The sequence below is a fragment of the Gobius niger genome (assembly GCF_951799975.1).
Source record: "Gobius niger genome assembly, chromosome: 2".
Taxonomy (NCBI): domain Eukaryota; kingdom Metazoa; phylum Chordata; class Actinopteri; order Gobiiformes; family Gobiidae; genus Gobius; species Gobius niger.
The window spans coordinates 37,196,080-37,219,139 of NC_136853.1; positions in this window are offsets into that span (position 1 = coordinate 37,196,080).

A 23,060-nucleotide genomic window follows, 5' to 3' on the forward strand; every position below is an offset into this window, starting at 1 on the left:
GAGACTCAGTATAAAGCTGAGGTGGTAGGTAAAGGTTTGAAAAGGAGGTGATGAGTAGCAAGGAATTCAATGGTTTGGTTTATACATCTCTGTCATCACATGGTCTAATATTGGTGTATGGTCAAACAGCGTGTGATAGTCTAAAACAAAACTTAACTCAATGCAAGGGAAGTTTGTTTATAGAGCACAATTCATTCACAAGGCAATTCAAAGTGCTTCACAGTTGCATAAAATGACAACCAAGCAGCATTTCATAAAACATCAACATAAAAAATTATAGATCACAGTAAAAAAACAGAGTGCGGATATAATACTTCCAGTTGTCAAATGCACGGGTAAAAAGAACTGATTTTAGCTGCATGAAACTGAAACGCCACTAAGAAAACTTGCAAAGCACGGCCAAGCAAAGGCGCCACTCAAACAGTTAATAGTTACAGTATATAGTACATCATAATAATGTGTCCAAAATGCCTTCTATAACATTGCTGAGTTGTTTTTTAACTGAGAATCACTATAAAACAAAACCTGAAACTACAAACGTAACGCGTCATTTACATTGAGTACATTATGTTCACGGCCCGTTTTACGTACGTCTGCCATAACGATATAAATTAAGTACAATTAATCTGCCCATCATGTCTTCATCACGTCGTCGGCTCTATGGTCAGAATCGCAGTGATTCTATTTTTGACGGACGCCACATTGTCATCAATGGCTTTTTTCTACAATGCAGTTTGTTTATTACGCATAATGAGCCATGTGTCCTATTGTACACGACTCTTGTACCTGCCACATTTAGTACAATGTAATGTGCTGTGAAACAGTGTGTACTAACTTGTGCCTGTGGAACAATATGCATAGTTTGGAGGTACATAATGTAACAAGACATAGGATCCTGACATAGGCCACCGTCTTTACATACTGAGATATGTTCTTACCTTAGCTTAGACGAGTTGATGCGTAACTGCCTGGTCTTTGTGCGTGCGCTCAGTCACGCAAAGGTTGTTAGCATTTAGCCTCTCCTAGCATAGGTATAGTGCCAAGCCGGGATGAAGTTAGAAGCTACGAAGCTGTTCCACGTTTTCCCTATTTAAACACAGTTACATGAGCCTTTACACAATCATGGATCATGGAGTGACATGGATCGAAAAGATGCCGCCAGAGATATACGAATACACATTATTCCATTGTTTATGTACTACATAGGTATAAGCTATTACAGATTGTGTCAAAGCAGATTACATTGAACTACATTTAGTTTGGTACATTGTGTAACCTCGTCTAGTATTAACATATATGTCAAGGCGGAACTGCTTGTCTGTGTTTCGGGGGGAAATTAACAGTTGTGACACAGTCTAAACAACAAACTTCGAAGTGCTCCTGGAATAAAAGGTTTTGCCTGTGTAGCTTCTGTGTGCATATTGAGCCGAAATGAGGGAGCTAAAGACGGGACTGTCTCTCCACCGCCACAGCATCGCACGGCTCGGCTTTTCACATTTTTCACTCACACGGACTGACTACGATCTGACACTACGGGGACCGAGAGCACGTTTGCTTCAGACGTCGGATAAGAGGATGGTGATGATTGGAGAAGTACAGCGAGGAAGGCAGGAGGAGAGAGGGGAACAGAGACAATCGGATAAGGGGAGAGGGCAGAGGACACAGACCGACAGCTGGGAGATTGCGGCTCCATGTGATGTTTCTTGAGGCACAGGCAAACACATAAACACTGCCTAAAAATGAAGTTACAATGTTGGAAGTGGAAACTCGTGTTGACTATACAGATACGGACACTGTGTAAACTAAAACGTAGCACAGAAAAAGATAACCTAATGACGATCCAGTATCTCCAGTCTCTAGTTCCACCACTGTCCTTCCTTTTGTCGTCGCTCTTACCAGTTTCGGATTTTCTCTTCTCAGTGTCGAAAAGGATTGTGTTTCTGTCAGCTCCTGATTGCATTGTGATTTGACCACTGTCAGCAGATAGCTCAGCTGGACCTTGTGAAAAGCCATCTCCCCAGATTTATAGCGTATCAGTTGGATGTCATTGCTTCACCGCAGCAATACTTGGAAAACAAACAAACTGTAAAGTCCTGCCAATGTGTCTTGACAATTTTGCTTCACCTTGCGTTTTCCCGCTCGGTGACCCAAAACTCTGAAGTCGTTCCCTGACACTGAAGCTCCAAGAGAGAGAAAGGAAAAAAAATAAAAAAGTGAGTCCAAGTATTGCACCAGCCGTGTTAAAACGCCGGGATCGTATGAGGCACCCCTCCATAGCCACTGACCTAAAAAGTGTCAGCTTGTTAGCACCAGTTACAAAAGAGAGTTTTAAATGGTTTCACAGCCACGGGGGGAAACTTTCAAAAACAGGGGAAAAGTTGATGGATGATCTGGCAGGCGCTGGAAACACACGAGCCCAGTCGGACAGAGGGAGGCATATCTAATGTGCGCGTGCAGACGAGGATCTCCAAAGAGAACTGGTAATGACGAGACGGACCAGAAGTGTAGTTGAAGAAGTGGTGCTCAACTGGTCGGGTTTTATATTCAGTGACCCACTTTTTATGGAGCAGGAGTAAAAATGTGAAAAAGACACACACGCACACACACACACATGCACAGCAATAGGAGCTTTTTTTCACACCAGATTAAATTGTGTGACAAAATATTAACATCATTGCTTCGGAGTATTATGTGTATGCTTTCTACTCCAAAATGATGTGGTGTTGGTAGGAATATTGAATTCATTTTTATCGCATGTGGAGTAAATGCAAAAGAGGAGCTGCTGCAGGGACCCTCTTTGTACATGTGCATATCTATTTCAAGCTTAACACTTTTTATGGAGGACTAAATTCATATTTATGTGGTCTCTTAGGATTCATTTACACTATTTCAGAATGTTGTATCAACAATGTGTGCAATTAAAATAATGGACTGTCAAGTGTAAAAAAAAGTAAAAAAAAGACAAATAATGATGGAGGTGGTGATGATGGTGCTGAAAGGCTGATCATTGAAACAATAATGATCTCATTACGCTAATGCTGGCACATTATTCACAGTATTCAGATATTCTGAAATAAATTCTAACTTGACTTATAGGTTGTGTTCACGTGACATCACAACATTCTGAAGAGTCTATGCAGCTCGTCATAGAAGGGGGTGTGGCTTCCCCGAGGGATAAAATAGAACTCGGCACGGTACAGCGGTTAGCACTCGTGCTTCACAGCTAGAAGGTCTGGGTTCGATTTCCACCAGGGACGGGGCCTTTCTGTGTGGAGTTTGCATGTTCTCCCCGTGTCCGCGTAGGTTTCCCCTGGGTACTCTGGTTTCCCCTACCACTAAAAACGGCGGATGCAAATTAGCCCAAATTAGCTACAATCCGGTGTGGCTTGTTTACGTGCATGAGACCCATGTATGTTCATTAACATGCACTGCCCAACCAAATAAATCAATCAATAAAAAAAATCGAAAAAGAAAATTCATGAATGAAAAAAATATCATTATATCATTGACTGGGTCTAATATCTCTCTGTACAAGACCAGAAAATTGCTCAAAAAGCAAAATAATTTACCTGCCCCCCACCTCATGAAATATTATAGGCTTTTAGAGCCCTGTGAAGTCACCTGAAACACAGCAATTTGCCAATGAAAAATATATAGGACATGGATTGGCCTAATTATGTTGCTTCTTTAGTTATCTAAAGGTTGTCAGACAAGACTGCTCACAGCAGGTCACATTATTGGAATGGTGTTTCTGAAACATGTATGGGAAGATTACTTTTCATAACGAAGTGTTAGTAGATACAGTTAAGCTTTAAAATGATGCTGACCTGTTCATTAGCTGTGATGTACTGCATACAGTAAACTCATTGCAGCGCATAAATGCATTTTGGAATAATCAATTATTTAAAGATAACTGATGTAGGGAAATAAGCCGACACAAAGCACTGCAGTGTATTTCTCCTCCTCCGATGTGTGTGATAAATCACTGTGGATAAGCTCAATTACACAGGAGGAAAGGAAGGAAGGAAGAGCAGAAAGAGCTGAGGAGGCAGTGGGCAGGGCTGCTGACTGGAGGCACCTCAGGTCTTTTACAAGTGCAATAAACACATTCTTTGATCATAAATGTGATCATTCAGTGGCACTGCAGAAACATGGTGTAGTGTGACAGATGAGATTTACCTATTGTGCAGGAGTGTTTGTGGTTTCGAAACCGTTGGCTTCTGTGCAGAAAAACTACAACTACAAAAATAATCCCAGCTTGAGACAATTCAAATCATGATATCAATTGGACTGTGGTTCCAGTTTTGACAATCGTCTTATCGGGGCCGAAGAGTCGTGCTAATGACTCAAATAAGAGCTTTAAAAAAGGCATGCCTGGATATGCACTTTTATTTTTTGCTCTTCTTATATTCCAAAGAAACCCGTTCACAACCAGCACATAAACTGTAGGGATTCTACCCCCTGTTAGTTGGGGCGTGACTTATATGGAGTGGGGACATCTGGGCTCAAGGACTAAAAGACTCATGTACGTGAAGTTTAACGTGCACAATGATACACTATATCCATAACTGAAATATAGGCCATTCTCAGTGAAATCAGTGAAAAATGCTGTTTTTATACGGATACAAATTTGGCATTGCCTGAATAAAATATTTCCCTGCGGTCCTTGCGCTTGGTGCTTTACAAAAGCCTGGAGCGTCTCCTCACTTTCACCCCGGGAGAGAAGAGGGGGATTAAATGAATTGTCACCCTATTTTTGTTCCGTCTTTGCAGCCAGTAAGAAGAGGCTCTCTGGGTGCAAAGTGTGAAATTCTCAACAAAATGATCACGTAAAAAAAAAAGAAAAAAATGGATGAAGACATGAAAAGAGTTTGGCAAAGAGCATAACGTCCTCTAAAGAAGAAATTGATTTGTGGTTCTTAACAAGACATCTCTTTGTGACTGGTTCATAAATGCACTGGGCTTTAAAAAGGCTTCATATTATGGTCATGTTTGAAAGCAGTTAAGGGGGGAAACAATTTCTTTCTCTAATTATTCAAAAACAACTTTAGCAAATGCTGAATTATGAATATAGTTTTCTACTAAATAAAGATACAAAGACATGGAGAGGAGCAAAGTGGTTCAACAGCCCATAAATACAGAAAAAACGGAAAATGCTTCGTGCTAATGCTAACGGCTAGCTAGCGCTTGCTACTACTGCCGTTTTTTCACTTCTACTGAACAATCTGCTGTGAGAAAATATCTATATGGGCCCAAGTTACACTTCACTTTATTTATCTGTGATAAATAAGTTCATACTCCACCAGAAAATGGCTAAAAAGAGTGGAAAATTGTGTTTCCCAAAAGATTCTATTTTCCCCCTCGGCGAGGCCACGCCCCCTTCTATGACACGATGCCGTCTGTATCTATGACTTAGAAATACATAACTGTTTGTCCTAAAATTGCAATGATTGTGTATTGACAGATGCCAATATGCATTGCAGTTTATACATGTGTCTAAAATACCCTTTTTTTTCCTTTACATACATAATGAAAAATAAATGCATACAATTTGAAAAAACTCAAATCTGTTGTGTATTATAAGGATCAAATCAGAGTAAAAACAAACAAACTGGAAAACATCACCCTTTTCCAGAGAGCACTTTCACTTCTGCTACTTTACAGTCGTGTAAAAATAGGTGTGGAAAAAAAACGGTGAAGGTGTGTAACAAGAATTAGAGCCCAATCAATAGTAAGTGGCTGGATTTCAGCTCATGCGTGGAGTAAATGAGCCTGAAAGTTCTTTAGCGATCTTGAGGTTGCTGCGTCTTTTACTGTTAACTGTAAACAACAATGCTGCTTGAAGAAAGGGCTGCTGCAACACAAAGGTGGGAGACGGCAACGTGCAGTATTTACTCAGTATCGCACCTTTTTTTCATCTTCTTTCTTTTGTATGTGTATCATCCCTTCTTTGCTCATGCTCACACACTTTACAAATGATGAAACAGTCGATTCAAATACATTTCATTGCTTCTTACAGCGAAAGATCTGGTGTAACTCATTCAAAAACAAATGAATATGGAATGTCAAAATCTATAGAATGTTTCAAAACCATATTTATTTATTTAGGTTCCCCAGATTGTCCAAACTCCCTCCTATCAACTTCTCTCCTAAATATACCAGCAGCAGATGGTTGTGGTCTCTATATAAACCTGGTCTGAAGCTGGAAGCTGCGACGCTCCCTGTTGGGTTGTTAATTACACCGTGATGCACAGACTGAGCTCTGCTGATGGCATGAGGAGGAGGAGGAGGAGGAGGAGGAGGAGGAGGAGGAGACGGGGAGGCCGATGGAGGAGAGAGAGCGGTTATAATATGTGCTGTAAAGCCATCAAAGCTCCTGTAAATGTTGACTGAGTGTCCTTGAGATCATGGGGAGAGGAGGATGGGTGGGGCCTATAGGACAGACTGTACTCGCGAGTACACGAAAGGACCAGGCATGGTGAGTAGTTTAGTTTAGTTTATTGAAAGGACAGTGTGCAGTTACATTAAAACGATGGCTGCACCAGATTTAGCACAATGTTAATTTCCATCTGTAGTCCTACACAAGTAAAATCATCATCTGATGGCCAAATACTTTTAGTGTGGGCAGGACTGGTGGTCTAGAAGCCCGTCTTTGAATGCCCGTGAGAAGCTGTGAAAATCTGCGTTGTTCTTTAGATTGTCTGGGAGCCCATTCCGTTCTTGGATGGCTTTATAGGAAAAGGCTGATTGAGAGACGGCAGACTTTCTCTCAGGAACATTGCAGTCACCCCTGGATACAGACCTTAACGCTCTGCTTGTTAGCTGAGCGCGCAGCTGTACATATATGTTTTCCCTTTTTAGTACTGTGCAACTTTATGTGGATGTGCCAAAGATGAGGCTGGAGTGGAGATGACAGAAGGCTGGTTTGGTATAAATAAGTGATCTTTAGTAGTTGTTGCTTTAGATCGAATTCAAATTATTTAAATGTATTTAAATAATATTTTAATATATATATATATATATATATATATATATATATATATATATATATATATATATATATGATGATGTGAGTATTTTGTGATAGTGTTGTTCCTGCACACTATAAAAGGCTCCAATTTAATATATCTGATTAGTATTTATATGAATATGGATTAGTTTTGGTAAAAGGTTCATACTGTCTTCTTAGGTGAAGCCTATTATTACTTTGTTCTTTCCACCAGGTGACGCTTCTGAGGAAGATCACAGGAAATTATCGAAACTAAAGCAGGTAAACTAAACCTTCTGTCTTACTAAAAGAACAAAACAATAATATGCATTAGTTTATATATGACCTACACCACAGGGACAATGTCTAAACCAGGAGTGCCCAAAGTGGGGCCCGCGGGCCAAATTTGGCCCGCCGAAACAATTCTGTTGGCCCGCCAGAGAGTGACCTACTTTTTCGCTACATGTGGTTAAAACTCTCTTCCATTCGAAAGTGGCGCAAATGGTAGAGCAGGTCGTCTCATGATCGGAAGGTCGGGGCTTCGAAACCCACCTCCTGAAGGTGCACACTGTCGTTGTGTCCTTGGGCAGGACACTTCACCCACATTGCCCCCAGTGTCTGCGTACATTGGTGTATGAATGAGAGTATGAATGGGTGAGTGGTTCCTTGCTGTACAGCGCTTTGAGTGCCTATTGTAGGTGGAAAAGCGCTATAAAAGCGCTATATAAGTTGAGACCATTTACCATTTACCATTCATTCTCAATGGTAAATATGGATGCAGTACACTTTTTGACCACCAGCATCAAATTGGGGGCGCTGTTTCACTCCTTTTGGAAACACTGTTGTGGTGTCTTGGTATTTATTAATCACAGTGTTGTAGCATCAACTTTCAGTTTTCCAACTTTTATTGCAAAGGTTGTTCACATTGACAACAATATATGTTAAAAATGGACTTATAAAAGAATTGATGCTGAACTGACACTTTCAAAATAATCCAATGCGGCATTTTCTTTGAGTTAGCGTATGAGGTAAAGTTACTGTAGGTGCTATAGATGCAGGTGTTTTTTTTTTTTTTTTTTACATTTTGCACTAAATTGCTACAATTCAACCTGGATAGACTCAGACAGACAAAAGCGGCAATTAGGAAGATTTATTGACATGTATTTTGTTTTGGCGATCAGACCCCGGCAGTAGACATTGATGTATGCATTGATGTCCGAATGGACGAACGCTTAGAGTTAGGGATGTCTTCCCCGGGGCCTGGACACTGGTGGTGGTATGGAGACCCGTGGAGATGCAGCAGGTAGATGCCGAGGGCTGAAGAGGTGGAGAAGGGGCGGAGGTGGGTTGCAGCGCAGCTGGAAAGCGAATGGTCCATGATTGCTGGAGGCTTAAAAGCGGGACCGAGGGCGATGATTGGCTGCTACGGAGGTGTGGCTCCAACGCTGATGGGCTGAGGTGAAGGTGTGGCCCTCACGGAGGCGATCATTGGCTGGAGGTTTGTTGATGCTGAAATTAGTCTCCCAGGTTGAATTAATGCCTAGGCTTCATTTGTTGATTTTGTTCTACTAAAACTAGGCTTTTGCCATAGTTACCATTTGTTTTAATATAGCATGTTATTTGCATAGATAGAATCAAATGCAAATGTGATTTGCAGATATATGTGTTTCGTGCTTGACATCACCGTGTTTGGCTCGCGACTCACAGGCACTTTTTCATTTTGGCCCTCGGAGACAAAAAGTTTGGGCACCCCTGGTCTAAACTTTAAAGGAACAGGCTACTTTTTTGCATACTGAGATATGTTCTTACCTGAGCTTAGAAGAGTTGATGTGTACCTGTCTGGTCTTTACGCATGCGCTCAGTCACATAAAAAGACCAAAGATGTTGTTAGCATTTAGCCTCTACTCCTCTCCTCTATGGGGCCAAACGGGGGTGACGTTTGAAGCGACCAAGCTCTTCCACATTTCCCCTATTTGAATACAGTTACTTGAGTAGTTACATGATCCAAGTATAGTTACACAAAATTAAACCTGTCTGATAATATCTTCACTCCTATTATCTATATAATTTCCTGCGCGAACGTCGAAGTGCTCCTAAGGTGTTAATACGCCTCACAATATAGTACCCCTTTTTATCCGCTTAGGAAATCGACATGTTTAATTTTGCGTAACTTTATTTGGATCGTGTAACTACCATATTTAAATCGGGGAAATGTGGAGGAGCTTGGTCGCTTCTAACTTCACCCCAGTTTGGCCCCATAGAAGAGAAGAGGAGAAGCTAAATGCTAACAACATCTTTAGTCTTTTTGCGTGACTGAGCGCAGGCGTAAAGACCAGACAGTTACGCATCAACTCGTCTAAGCTCAGGTAAGAACATATCTCAGTATGGAAAAACGGTGGCCTGTTCCTTTAAGGCCATTTTTCTCAAATTGAATGTTTGAGATACTCCACTTTGTCTTTGTAGGACAGAGATTGTCAGTTGACTTACTGCACACCAGAACACCAGAATTGACCAGGGAATTTGGGGATTTTGAACATGGACTCCTTTTTCTCCTTTTCTGAACAATAGTAACTTAGTAAATAATAATAAAAACATTAAAAAAAAGATTGAAAGCTGATTAATACTGAGGACAAACAGAAATTTTGTAAATTGTGAAAAATAAGATTCTTTAGACGTACAATGGCCAAACTTGTATATGGCAAAATAAGCAATTTTTAGGGCGTTTTATCGAAATGACGATGGTTTTCATCAGCCGTTGGTCCGTACAGCCGGATTGGACTAGTTCGTGCAGGTTCATAAATGCTATTTGCCCTTCAGCGTATAATCAAAACACACCAAAATATACACCACTGCTGTGCGTATAGTGAATAATTGAAGGCCACCGTGTCAAACTGGGCAATTCAAACAGCACTATCGTCATAGAGAAAGATATTTTACACGCCGCTGATATATCCACTATTTTATCATTTGTGTTCTGTGTTTATTTGTAGTAAGTAGAAATGTGGCTGTCTGGTGTGGGACACTACAGCAGTCTCCAGCACAGTGATTAACTAGAATTAGCAGTGAATAATTAGTGTTTGCAGGGAAAAGTTGATCTGTGCCACAGGAATTAAACAAAACCTCTTCTTCACTCTGACATACAGAGCTAACGTTAGCCTCAGGCAGCCACTACTGTAAGCAAGCGACTCATCAGGCAGTCAGCCCATGTGTTAATGCAGATAAATGAGAATAGCACTCCTCAATTTGGGCTGATCAGCACTCTGCATCAGTCCTAAAGGCACCATGGACACCTACCACCCCGTCCCAAGTGCTGACAGGAGCCCGCCACTCAGATTATCCTTTAATCCGCCCTCCGAGGCGCCATGTGCTGAACACAGATTGTTCCACCCATGTAATCTACAAGGGCATCATGGCTAGCGTAGTGTGTATGCTAACAACCACAGATAGGCAGGAGGGGGCCCTTTGAAATCACCTCACAGCATTTGCACAAAGATACATATTAGAAACATCAAATGAATTGTGGATTAAGAAGTGGGTAGCTTTCTTTTTGGAATCATATGCAGGCACATGCTGAGCAGCATCTGACAATTTCATTGAGCCAGTGTTGATCATCCCCCTGACTGAGGCTGGTAAATGCAGCACATTGAAAACACAAGGTCTCACACACAAGCCAGGCAAAACATGTGCGACTATAGACACCTCAGAGAAGAGATAGTGAAAAATGTAGAAATGATTTCCTGCAAAACTGTATGGGTATTACACTTTGAAAAGTTACTATCTGCAAATTATGAAGGCTTTTATTTAGCATATAATGCACAAGACCTTTGTATCAGTTTCAGATTAGAAAAATCTGTCTTTATTGTCAAAATTAAAATATAAAAAGAATGTAAAAAGCACTGGTGCAAAAGAAAAACAAAAAAAACAATGGTTCAGTAACATGTCAGTTTTCTTCTCAATGTTAATGCCCCTTAACGTGTTTCAGATATGCAATGTGAATTAAATGGATACTGTCAAATGTAAATTGCAAATCTAATCATAATTGTAATAATATAGCGGCAAAGCAACGATTATCAGCCCTCACCGGCCGCCCTGTCCAGAGCGAGGGTGTTTTCTTTTCAGGGGTCTTATAACGCACTTGTATTGCTCTTTACAAGCCTGAGTTACCAAGTTTCTCAAAGCACCACACTGCACGCCATACTCGGTGGTGGTAAGCTACTATTGTAGCCACCGCTGCCCTTGGGGTAGACTGACGGAAGCGAGGCAACCAGTCTGTGCCATTGGCCCTTTCACCACCAACCACTCACTCACACACTACATTCATGCTGGCCTATTGTACATGTTTTAGGGGAAACAGGAGAACCTGGAGGAAACCCACAGAGTCACAGGGAGAACATGCAAACTCCACACAGAAAGGCCGCGTCCAGGTGGGAATTGAACCCGGAACCCTCTAGCTGTGAGGCACGAGCGCTAACTGCTCCTCCACAGTCACTTCATCTCAGTACCTGACAAAGTGCATGGGTGTTTTTGGACACGGGGACGTACAGTTTACGCTGAAACAGAACCTGTTTGTTTTCTCCAGGGGACGTCTCCGTGACCAGCAGCAACTCGTCGCCATCTCGCCTCTATTGAAACAATGCCACATCTGTAGTCAAAGCTTAAAGGCAGATCAATGAAATATTAGAGTGCGTGACCTTTTTTTTTTTCTCAGTGTAATGCAGTTTTCCTCTCTGAACAATCAAACCACACAGTACAAATCCTTCAGGACACTCAGGTATTACCTTTGAGCTCAGTAATTTCCCTTCACAGTACATTTTGTGCTCGATATAATTTCACATTTGAATGAAAAGTTAAACTTAAATTCACTCTTCTCGATGCAGCAGGCTATAGTGATTACAGATGGGTTCCACAGTGAAAAGCATTACCTCAAAGGGGGAAAATACATTATGGAGGTGCTTATTACTTGGTTTGATGCTGTGCAGCTTTTCCTTCACTGGTTCCTCCGGCATATGCTCTATTTTTGTTTGTTCCTATTGAGTCTCTTCCGTAGCTCTGTCTGGGTGCATTTGCCCGGTGTTGTGTCAGATTCATGCATGGCTAGCCTCGTCTGTCCTTCTCTTTCTCTGAAGCTTTCCAAGTGGAGCTACACCTGCAGGCCTCGGCGATCCCACAATGGCTGTAACATTTCCCGAGCCCAGGGGTCCTAATTAGGCTAAATAGAATGTGAAGGAACACACAAAGGAAGAAAGCTTTTAGTTCCATGCATAACGTCTGTGCGAATGCTTTATGAGCTTGGAGAATGTCACAAACAATTTACCCACGGGCTACTCGCTGTATTCAAAGCCTTTTTTTTAAATGTATTTATTTATTATTATTTTTTTGTGCCCCTCCAGAACAAATCATTCATAGGACTCTGCCATGGGACAGTGAGGAGCACCAGGAGGCTAATGTCGATCAGATCTAGACTTTGAGCTTATTATGTATTATGGATCGTATGTATTATTCAACTTTGGACCTTGAGGGCCAAGTGCTGCAATGCTGAACATGTTTGTTGATGAGAAAGAGGCAGCTGCACTGAATGTTACTTTGGATTTTAAAATTGCAGGTATCGTGCGGGTTGCTAGCAGGATTTTATTTCAAGTGGCTGAAATTATTTCTTTCTCTTTTGCTCTGTCAAACTTTACAACTTAGCTTCTTATGACATGAGGGGGAAAGATGTTTATAAAGTTGTATATTGTAATGAGGAAACATGTGGAAAAAGGACAGTTTTTTCTATTTGTATTTGGTTATTTTAGCTTGTTTATCTTGGTGTTTTGCGTTTCATTCTGTCGAGGGCCTTATTTTGAATCATCGTGCAGCCTTTGTTCAGTTTACCTTTACAGTCCTTTTAAAATGAATTCAGTTTTACCATTTTCTATCTTGTTTTTTGTTACTCTCCTCCATCCTAGCAGAGTTGGGTTGAAACATGTCACTAAAAAGAAAGGCAAAGAAAATCTGTTCATTATAAATTCCTAATTCATTTAATTCTTTAAAGCAGTACTAAGTAAGTTGTTGACCTTAATAAATCCTTTTCATAGTCCCTCTGGGGGAAAGACAAGTGTTAATGGGATGATTGGGGGGGTCTTTTATCTCCCCCTGGTGTCTCTGGCCAGAAAACCACAATTACAACTTCGCTGCACCGGGTCGGAGGCACCAATGCACACTAATCACGAAGAAGAAGCTAACAGGCTAACGGGCAAAGCTAACTGTGGGCTAGCGCCACTTTAGCAGTGTTTACAGCCAAGTTTGAGTGAAAAAAATGATGTCCATTGTGTAATTGGAAGTACAATATCCCGCTCTCCCTTTGTCTTTTCTGTCAGAGTAGTGTTTAGCACATCAGCGTAGTATTTACTACTACAATTAATGAGTAAAAAACCGTACCATGCTATGACATCTGCAGTGGCGCTTATGGCCTCTAGGGACATGAGTTGCTTAGTACTGTTTTAAGTATACATTTCTGTTGCCATGGGGTGGACTCTCTTAGAAGACACCGCCAAAGAACTAGAAGATGACACCATGAACAGTATATTTTGGGAAGGACTAAGCTTTTGAGATGAGGATTTTCTGCTCCCCTTCCCGAGGCTTCTTCATGCTCATCTGATAAAACTTAATCGAGGTTTATGACGACTACCATAGCCCCAGGGTTGGTAATCATCTTTACCATTGCTCACTTTGTTGTGGAGTCTGTTTCATCTGCTTTAGTAGCACTCGGCTGCTCCTGTGATGTAGATTTGAGGAGACCTTCGTACAAGGAAGATCAATCATGTCCACCAATTCTGTAGATGGCTGATGTTTTTTTTTTCTCTCAAAAATAGTCCCGTTCTCTTCATTATAGCTGAAAGTATGACCTCGCTGCTATCAACGGTGTGCCTATAGTGGCTTTTAGATGTAGATACTAGTTGAAAATTACCCACAGTTAAAGAGCAAGGACACTGCACTTATGTCATTTTCATTAACAGCGCTTTATTAAAAATATTATCATCATACAGTATCTTTCACATGCCACTGACATTGAACATCCATTTTGTTCTGGAGTATATCTCTGTCCTCACACAGTATATCTTATTTGGTTTTATTATTCCTCCCTCTTTGTCCCAGGGCTAGTGCACGCTGTTGGAGAAGTATGTGTTCTCCTCGTCCCAGAGACGCAGGAGATATCAAACGCAGGCGAAGTTTATTTACCATCGACACGGGACCCGGACTCTCAAATCATTGTGGTAGAATTGGTCATTCAAGTCTATGCTTCCACGGGTGGTGGTATAAATTGTCCAAAAATTGGAGAGCCAAGGATGCTAGTAAAGCTTGAATGAGACAACTCTGACAAGGCATGTTGATAAGTGAGTAGCAGAAGGCTTTTGTGAGCGTTAGCGTGGGGCAAATACAAATAAAAGAAATGACAACAATGTGCAGCACAAAAGGTTTCTTTTGAGACCTCGAAAACTGCACATGCCAAGCCTTTACTGTGTAAAATACCAGCTTTGAACACTTCTTCTCAGGCCTTATAGCTGTCTGAAGGATAAGGCTTTTTAATATGAGATACTGAAATGGCCCATGAACCAGCCTCATCCACTCAGTGTTACATCCCATTCCACCGAACATAAAAGCCTACGTGTTTCTGTAATGTGCATAACACCGAGGCCTTGGGTAGTGGCTGATGAGCGATGTAAGTCTTTGTGAATGACAATGAGCTCTCGAAGCTTGGTCTTTGAGCAGAAGAAGAAGTCTTAAGAGTCTTTGGCAGTGTGTCTAAAGTGATGCAAAATGACAGGTCAGAGATGGAAATGGTTGTAGCTCTCATTTATGAAGCAACCGGACATAGGAGGCTGCTCGGACGTACGGCTGTTGCTGCAGTCGTACAGCCAACGCACGTAAGTTGTAAGACCAACCGGCAATAAACGTACTGACCGTGGGTTCCATGTGGGCTTTGCAGGAAGGTTTCATGAACTGCACACGATCTGTACGTTGCGTGTACCAACGCCGTGCGTTTGTCGCAGAGATAACCCGGCAATTTGGAGGGGTATATATAAAGTGTATGTGACACCCGACTATTTGTGGCCACATGGTTTTATTTTATTATAATAATTTTCTAAATGAGAGTAAGGTTTGGTATTCGGGAAAAAAGAGGTAGTATTGACATCTACCGGTAGAGGGCAGCGCTGGTTCTGGAGCGTTTTGTCAGTTGGCAAGCAGAGAGCCACGACGCAACACTGACTTTAAATCGCAAATTTATCTCACTATTATCTATTCTAAATGGCCCATGAATTATCATTTTACTCGAATACTCTTATCGGCTACCTCAAGTATACAGCAAAGTTCAGGTTCGGGCGGGTTGGGTAAGAAAGCACACTTTTGCACTTTGCACTTTGTCTTATTATTCACACAAACATCGGCCTCTCTAGGAGCTTGATGGATTTGCTTTAATATAATCTTTGTTCATTTTCTCAAATAAAACATACAAACAAGTACAAACAGAGAATATTTCAAGAAAAAAAACATAACTTAAGGTGATCCTTTTATCTGTCTGGCCCACAGTCTGGTTCCTCAGTTGCGGTGCCCTCAGTGACAGCAGGTCCTGACCTTGCAGCCTGCTCTTGTCAAAGCCTTATCAAATCCTATCTGATGGCAGCGCCCAGAGCAACACAACAATCTGATGCTATCAGTGTGGTCAGGGGGAGAGATGCCTCTGTCCTGCCACACCACAGAGAGAAAATAATGTGCCTTTTTACATTTTTCTTTAAGGGTGTGTAGTAGGTCAAAGATTCACAGCATGTCATCTGCTTCGTAGTGTACATTGATTTATACATTGATTTGGTATAAGCTTACCCCAGATATTCTCCTTGACCTCGATTTACCCAGTTTAGGTGATTGGGATCATACATCAAAAATGTTATGGGCAAAGTTCGCTATGTTCATGGTAAGCAGGAAGCTACATTCATAGAGCTACTTTTGCCAAAACCATATGAAAAGCAAACAACAGAGTTGCGAAACAATTTATTCAACTGCTATGTCAATTGTGACCAGAGGAGGGTGCCAATTGTAAAATTGTTGTGACATGAGACTTAATCAAATTTATTTCGGTTGGCGTAGGCTCACGTCCCAACATGTCACAGTTTATAGTCAAATAAAAATTATTCAGTCCATGTCCATCCATACAGCCTCTGAATGACTAAAAGGTCAAATAAGCAATAATATCACGTCTTTTTTTTCCATACAAAATGTTCGATATTGCACCTTTATGATGCGGTAATACCAAGCTTGTCATGTTTCGTGAATGTAGACAAAAGGAAGACGTCGGAATGCTGCAAACTTTTATTGATATCAGGGCAGAATCCAAAGGCTCTTGTCTACAAAATGTCATACGTCACGGGATTCATCTTCAAATGCCCCTTTTTACATAATCTTTCTGGTACACACTGCTGCAAGGTCAAGGGAGCTGCACTTTTAAGCTAGTGCATACAGAGGCGGTGTGTTGGCCTAAGCCAATCCCAGCGATCCCCATTACACACACATTGTCATGCGTCACCGCTCAGCACAAATGAGTTACAAAGGAACAGCAGAGAAAACATTAGCAGCACTTGGATGGACTGGATGCAAAAGAAAATATTAGGGAGTGATTTATGGCCTACGTCGCTGGTTGGTTCCAGACAAAGAGCGCTGTGTAAGCAAAGGCCTTCAGGCATCTCTATCTGAATGTCTATTGTAATGAGTAACAAGAAATGTGCCACTGTACACTGTACATTTTAATGCCTCGGATGTCAAACTTTCATATAGTAAGCAGACAAGCAAGACAATCTTTCCCCGGCATGACGTCGCCCTATGACCGTATGATCATATGGGGCCAGATCTTGTGGTTCATAGCGCAGGCTGTAGAGAAGACGAATACGCAGACGGGTGGCGCTCCTTACAATCTTCAGTGTCATACCTGGCGCAAAAAGTGGGCAGGACAGGAGGGGGGACAGACTCGCACTGCGATGTTGTGGTGCCGCCCCCTCCCCATGCTTTCCCCTGACCTGCGGAAGGCGGTGGGTTGCGAGGGAGGGTTCTCCTGTAAACGCGTAACATGCGTGATGCAACGCGCAATGTTTAATAAAGAAAATAAATAAATAAAACTGTCCCTCCACTGCTGCAGCCACTCGCTGCAGATCCAAGACGAGCGGGCGGGACAGAGAGGCAGCAGCATCACGTTGGACACCGTTCGAATGCGCAGTTACGAAATGTACAGGATTGAATTGATCAGACACTTGGCTGCGGAGGAGTTGCAGAGTTATGTAGCAGTTGCAAGAAAACTGTAGCGTATTGGAACATTTGCGCTACAGCTGCAGGATTCTTGGAGCGGCTGAATTGGGGGAAAAAAGTTGCTATACGCCCTGTAAAATGCGCTACACAAGGAGCATCATCAGGAGGTAAACACTGACACACAATGGTAACGATGTCACCTTAAAATGCAGATCAGACTTGGTGTTGGCATGTGTGGTTTATTTATGGAAACTGTTGTTGTTTTGGTGTTACGGGTGTGCGCGTTGATCTACTGTATCAAAGTAAACCTGTGCATAACTGACGCTCAAACAGACTTTTCAAGGCAATTTCACTGTTGTTGTCGTCGATTCTAAGGAAGACGTCAAGGCAGCGCGATGTAAAGAGGAACATAATGTGAAGGTTGCCATAGAAGAGCAGTGCGAGGGCTGCTTGCAATGAACCACACCTCAGTCGGCCTCTTTTTCTTAAATAACGCCCTCTCCCTAGTGGCGCAGCCTTAAACGCAAAACCTGCGCCACATGCAAGATCGTGCGTGTACCACGTTGCGTTTAGAGTTGCGCACGGACTGCGCCAGTCACAAGATCTGGCCCATGATCTGTTACACCAGTTAAGTACCCCATCACCTGACGGTCTCCATGAGAGCGTACATTTCTTCTTTGTGTCCTTTGAGATTGACTGTGCCACATCTCTATGGCTCGCTTTGATCCATGTCTTGAAATTGTTGTTTCACGTTTAGAGAGATCAGCTGACAAGTGACACGTCAAGGGGGTCCATATATGCTGAAAGATAGTAAATGCAAACATTGCATAATAAATATCATTTAAGAAGACAAAACGAAAACTTTATCAATGGACGTCTTCCATTAAACATGAAAGGTGTAAATGGTAAATGGTCATATGTATATAGCGCTTTTCTACCTTTTTTAGGCACTCAAAGTGATTTACATCAAGGAACCAGTCACCCATTTACACTCTCATTCACACACATTGTGTGCGGTAATGGTGGTATTGTGGTCATACCGCCTTTGCTCTGCCCGATCCCTTCAGACCCTGGACGCAAAGCAGGGAAGGGCCTGGTCGGTACTTGGATGGGAGACCGTTTGGAAACAACAGAAAGCCGAGAGTAGGTGGATGGTGGTGGTTGGAGGTGTTTGGCGCAGACTGGTTGCCTCGCTGCCGTCAGTCCACCTCATGGGCAGCTGTGGCTACAATAGTAGCTTACCACCACCGAGCATGGAGTGAATGCATAATGCAATGTAAAGTGTCTTTGAGTGTCCAGAAGCGCTCTATAAAACCGATGCATTATTATTATTATTATTATTATTATTATTATTATTATTATTATTATTATTATTATTATTATTATTATTATTATTATTATTATTATTATTAATATTAATATTATTCAGTGCACGCAGACACTGCAAGGGGTGGAAGTGCCTTGCCCACACAACAACAGTGTGCACCTGTACGATTCCAACTGCTGATCCTCTAATCACAAGACGACCCGCTCTTCTCTCTGCGCCATGGTCGTGTAAAATCTGATAAATATACAATGCTTGCCGTTTTACTTCCATATGTTTGCCCATATTTGTACAAACTAAATATGAATCATAACAGAAAACAATAGGATCAAAGAACTTTCAACAATTAGTCACGTCAGCTGAAAAAAAGGATCACAACATGTTCAGCCAAATCCAAGCACAATGTATAGCATGCAGGAAAACTCTTCAAAGAAACACATTTCTGTAAATATTCATTATTTGCAGTGGCATAGAGGACTGTAGATTCTGTGTTCTTGTATTGATGTTATTTTCCCCTGAGCTAACAAGGCAGTTCTTGGCACAATGTCAAGAAACGGTGTTGACACCTTCCCACAAAAGCAAAAATTCTAGAGGAAATGGTGTTGCGTTTGGAGAGCAGCTAAACAACTTTATCTATTTAAAGGTGTACAAACAAAATAATTTAGGCCAGCATCATGCAGTTCATTTTTTGTTTAACTAACAGTACAGTTGCTATAATTTCGACATCGTGGGCTCGATATCAACTAGAATTTAGAATTAAATGAAGATAAGGACTAAAAAACATGTACAGCCCTGTCTATAAGATCTTTACATAAACAACTTAATGCTGCGGTGTCTCTGTCCTCTCTCCCAGGCTCATTACTCTCTTTAAAGAAAAACAAACTCCCTATCAGTAAACACTGGCACTGATTGTGAGTGTGAGAAACAGGCCTTTCTAGGAACCTGATGGATTGGCTATAGTACCATGTGTGTCCAGATTGGTCAACAATGTCATGTGATCACTGTCGACCAAACCAACACAGTTCACCGGTGCTAGTCTTCTTTAGCTTGTTTATAGCTCTCTCAAATATAAGCATGTGAAACGAAGAAGCAGGACTTATTTCCAGTCGGTTGAATAAGAAAAGGAGATGGACAGACATCAGCCCTGTGACAGCAGAGAGGAGCCAAAACCTAAGCGCTGCTAAAGTTTGTAAATGTGGCAGGAAAATGTGGCTCTTGTGAACTTTTGGTAATATAATTTGGTGCTTTTTAGCATGATCACGTTTTTATTGGCTGCTGCATTCCCTGTGTTGACTTTTGGGTCGGTGAATGTGCCCACACTTCCCCTGTACTTCTGTTGACCCTCCCAGGCTACGAGACAAGTGTCGCTGTGACTGCCCTCAACTAGTCACGACACAGGAAGACTCACCACGACAAAAACGCATGGCAAAATGAGGCAAGAAACTGCATAGCTTAAAGCCACACTGCGTAGAATTTTACCCAATAAATACAATTGAAATACAAGCACTTTATGACAGATATCTCAGATATGACTGTAAACTTTACTGGGAGCGGGTACGTCTCCAGCTCGTCTCCATGGAGATGTGACAAAAGGCAGAAGAATTTGAGATTTAAACAAGCTAGTTTCTCGTGCAAATCCATTATTTTATTACACACTGCAGACAGTAACAGCATTTTCTGTGTTGAGCTGGTCAATAGGAGCATGTTTTGTTTTGCCACAACAGTATAGTCCAAAATGTTACGCAGTGTGCCTTTAAGAGGATGAAAGAATAGTTGTCATCACAGCAAAAACTCGTTGTACAAATAGATATTTATATGTATATGTGTGTATGTAGAAAAGAAAATATGAACTAAGACAATTCTCAATCACTGATTTAATTTTCAGCCTATATATTCATGGCTCACAACCCAATTAAGCAGCAGTTGCCTCACAGAGCTTCATAAATATTGTGGATTTAATCAAACAGAAAATCTGTTTGAAATTCAACAGAGGTAGAGATATTTCAAAGTTCTTAAATGGGAACCATGAGCTCAACAGTGACACCAGAGCAAACTGTGTTGCACCTAAGGGTCGAGCGGCCGGAGGTGTTCTGTTATAACACTCTCCCAGCAGACAAGGGCGTCTTATTCAGTATGGAACACATTTCACTGGGTCTTCCATCTGGCTTCTGCCTTCAGGCCAGAGCAGTTGGATGCTCTTGTCACTCCCTGACCAAAAAAAAGGGTCAAACGCTTTAGTATTTCAGGTCAGAATTCTGACTTTAAAACTCAGAAATGTGAGTTTAAAACACATTTTTATGCTTTTATTGACATATAAAAATGGCCTTTTCTCAAATCAATACTTTCCTCCATATTCGTTCAGTGCTTCACAGCGACAAAGGGGCCTTTCTTTGTGGAGTTTGCATGTTCTCCCCATGACTGTGTGGGTTTCCTGCCGGTGCTCTAGTTTCCCCTACCACAAAAAAATGTACAATAGGCCAGGATGAATGGCATGTGTGTGTGTGTGTGTGTGTGTGCGCGTGAATGAATGATGGTGGTTGGAGGGACCGTTGAATGTGGTGAGTCGCGCTTCTGTCAGTCTACCCCATGTGGTAAGCGATTTGAGTGACGTGTTTCAGGTGAAAAGCACTACACAAATAAGCTTCCATTTTATTGCATTGTTCAATTAGACACTGCAGGTCTATAGGGGAAACAAAATACGTCTAGGGATATCAAATTTAAACCTTTGTTGTACATCACTGATATGAATGTGAGAAAAAATGTATTGCAAGTTTTCCGTCATTTTTTTCCCTTGAAAAATAAAAAAATTGCCAAAATTGCCTATTCCAACAAAAGAAATAATGGATAAACCCAGGCTTAACTCGATGGTTTAATTTGATGATGTGTTCGTTACAAAGATTGTTTTTTTTCTTTTTGGGGAAGGATATCTTGTTTAGTTTTGGACTAAGCTCTAGCCTTAAAACCCATTTACTCAATTATGGACTTCTGTTTGTCTTTGAATTACCTTTCATTTTTAATAAAACAGCTATGTTCAGTCACTGTTTGATTCTTATTCCATTATTTATTTTATCTTTTTTTTGGAGGATGAAGGGAGCGGTCCTTGGGCAGACAGCACACATTTATTTCAGTATGGTAATGAAGGAGTGCACTGGGATTGACATAGCTCTGCACTATTTCATGCCTCCTCCGACAGGTCCATTTCCTCTCAGCAGGCACCAAATTCAGCTGAGCCTCCTATATAAATGCCAACCAGCACTGACTGAGCTTACCTGATTTATAGAGAGAATGCATGCAGCTTTGCACCCACCTCGAGCCATGAATATTGGACTTTGGGACAAGCATTCAAATAAAGCATAGTCAATCAAGTACAGCTAGCAATAAACTTTTTTTCTGGTGGACAAATATGAACCATTTTGAGCATTTATTTCAAAGTTATGGAGATGGAAATGCCGGTGATTTATGAGCTTTTTACAGAACATAAAAGTACAGTGCTTCATGAGTCACTGTTTATAAAATATCAAGTCCACATTTTGTAACTGACATTACACTACAAAACAACTAGTGTATTGTTTTATAAAAACGAAACAATATCAAACTGTAAAAACCTTCAGGCAAGTCACTTTCTAGTTATGGAGAAGTCATGGAAAACTTCAAGTGGAAATCAAAGTTTAAATCTCTACTGCAAGTTTAAATCTCGAAATTACAAGTTTAAATCTCGAAGTTATGACTATTAAACTCTTACTACAAGTTTGAATCTTAAAAACTCTTGAAATTTTGAGATTTAAACTCAAGGGGAACAGTCAGGGTCATGTGAACCGGAGCTACAGCAGTTTTTAGACTTAAACAAATACACACATCTGTGTTTCTTTTCCCTAAACACCCAGGATTAAAGGCGGCAACAAGAAAATGTATTCCAGGAGCTGAATCTGCGATGGGAGCATTCCCAAAGCTAATGCTACAAGTTACAATCAATGTGAAAACGAGAAATGTGCACGAATAAAGTCAATAAAACCACCATCTACATAAAGCATCCGTTTAACAATGATCACAAACTGAGCAAGGGTGGTTGATTTTGTAGTTAATTGCTCATGTTTCATTTGAAATTAGCCGTAACACAGCTTGTTAGCAGCTAGCTCCAATAATGGATCTTGTGGAAACATGTATGACGCGCTAATATTGTCGATAAAGCCAGAAACGACATAAAGCAGCCTTTCATATGATCACACACTGAGTTGGGATTGACGCATTTGTGGCTTATTGCTGACTTTTCGTCAACAGTGAGCTGTATTGATGCGATTGTACATGCTAACCGGGCTAGCCCAGCCATTGTCCACCGGCATCGCCCTTTTTTCAAGCGTATGGGCTGGATATAGGTTGGATATAGGCTTTTTCAGGCAAGAGGTCCTTCAAAGATGTGGCTACGTGTTTTCAGCAACGTCAGTGCTGGCCGGATCAAGCTCCACAGTTCAGACCGCA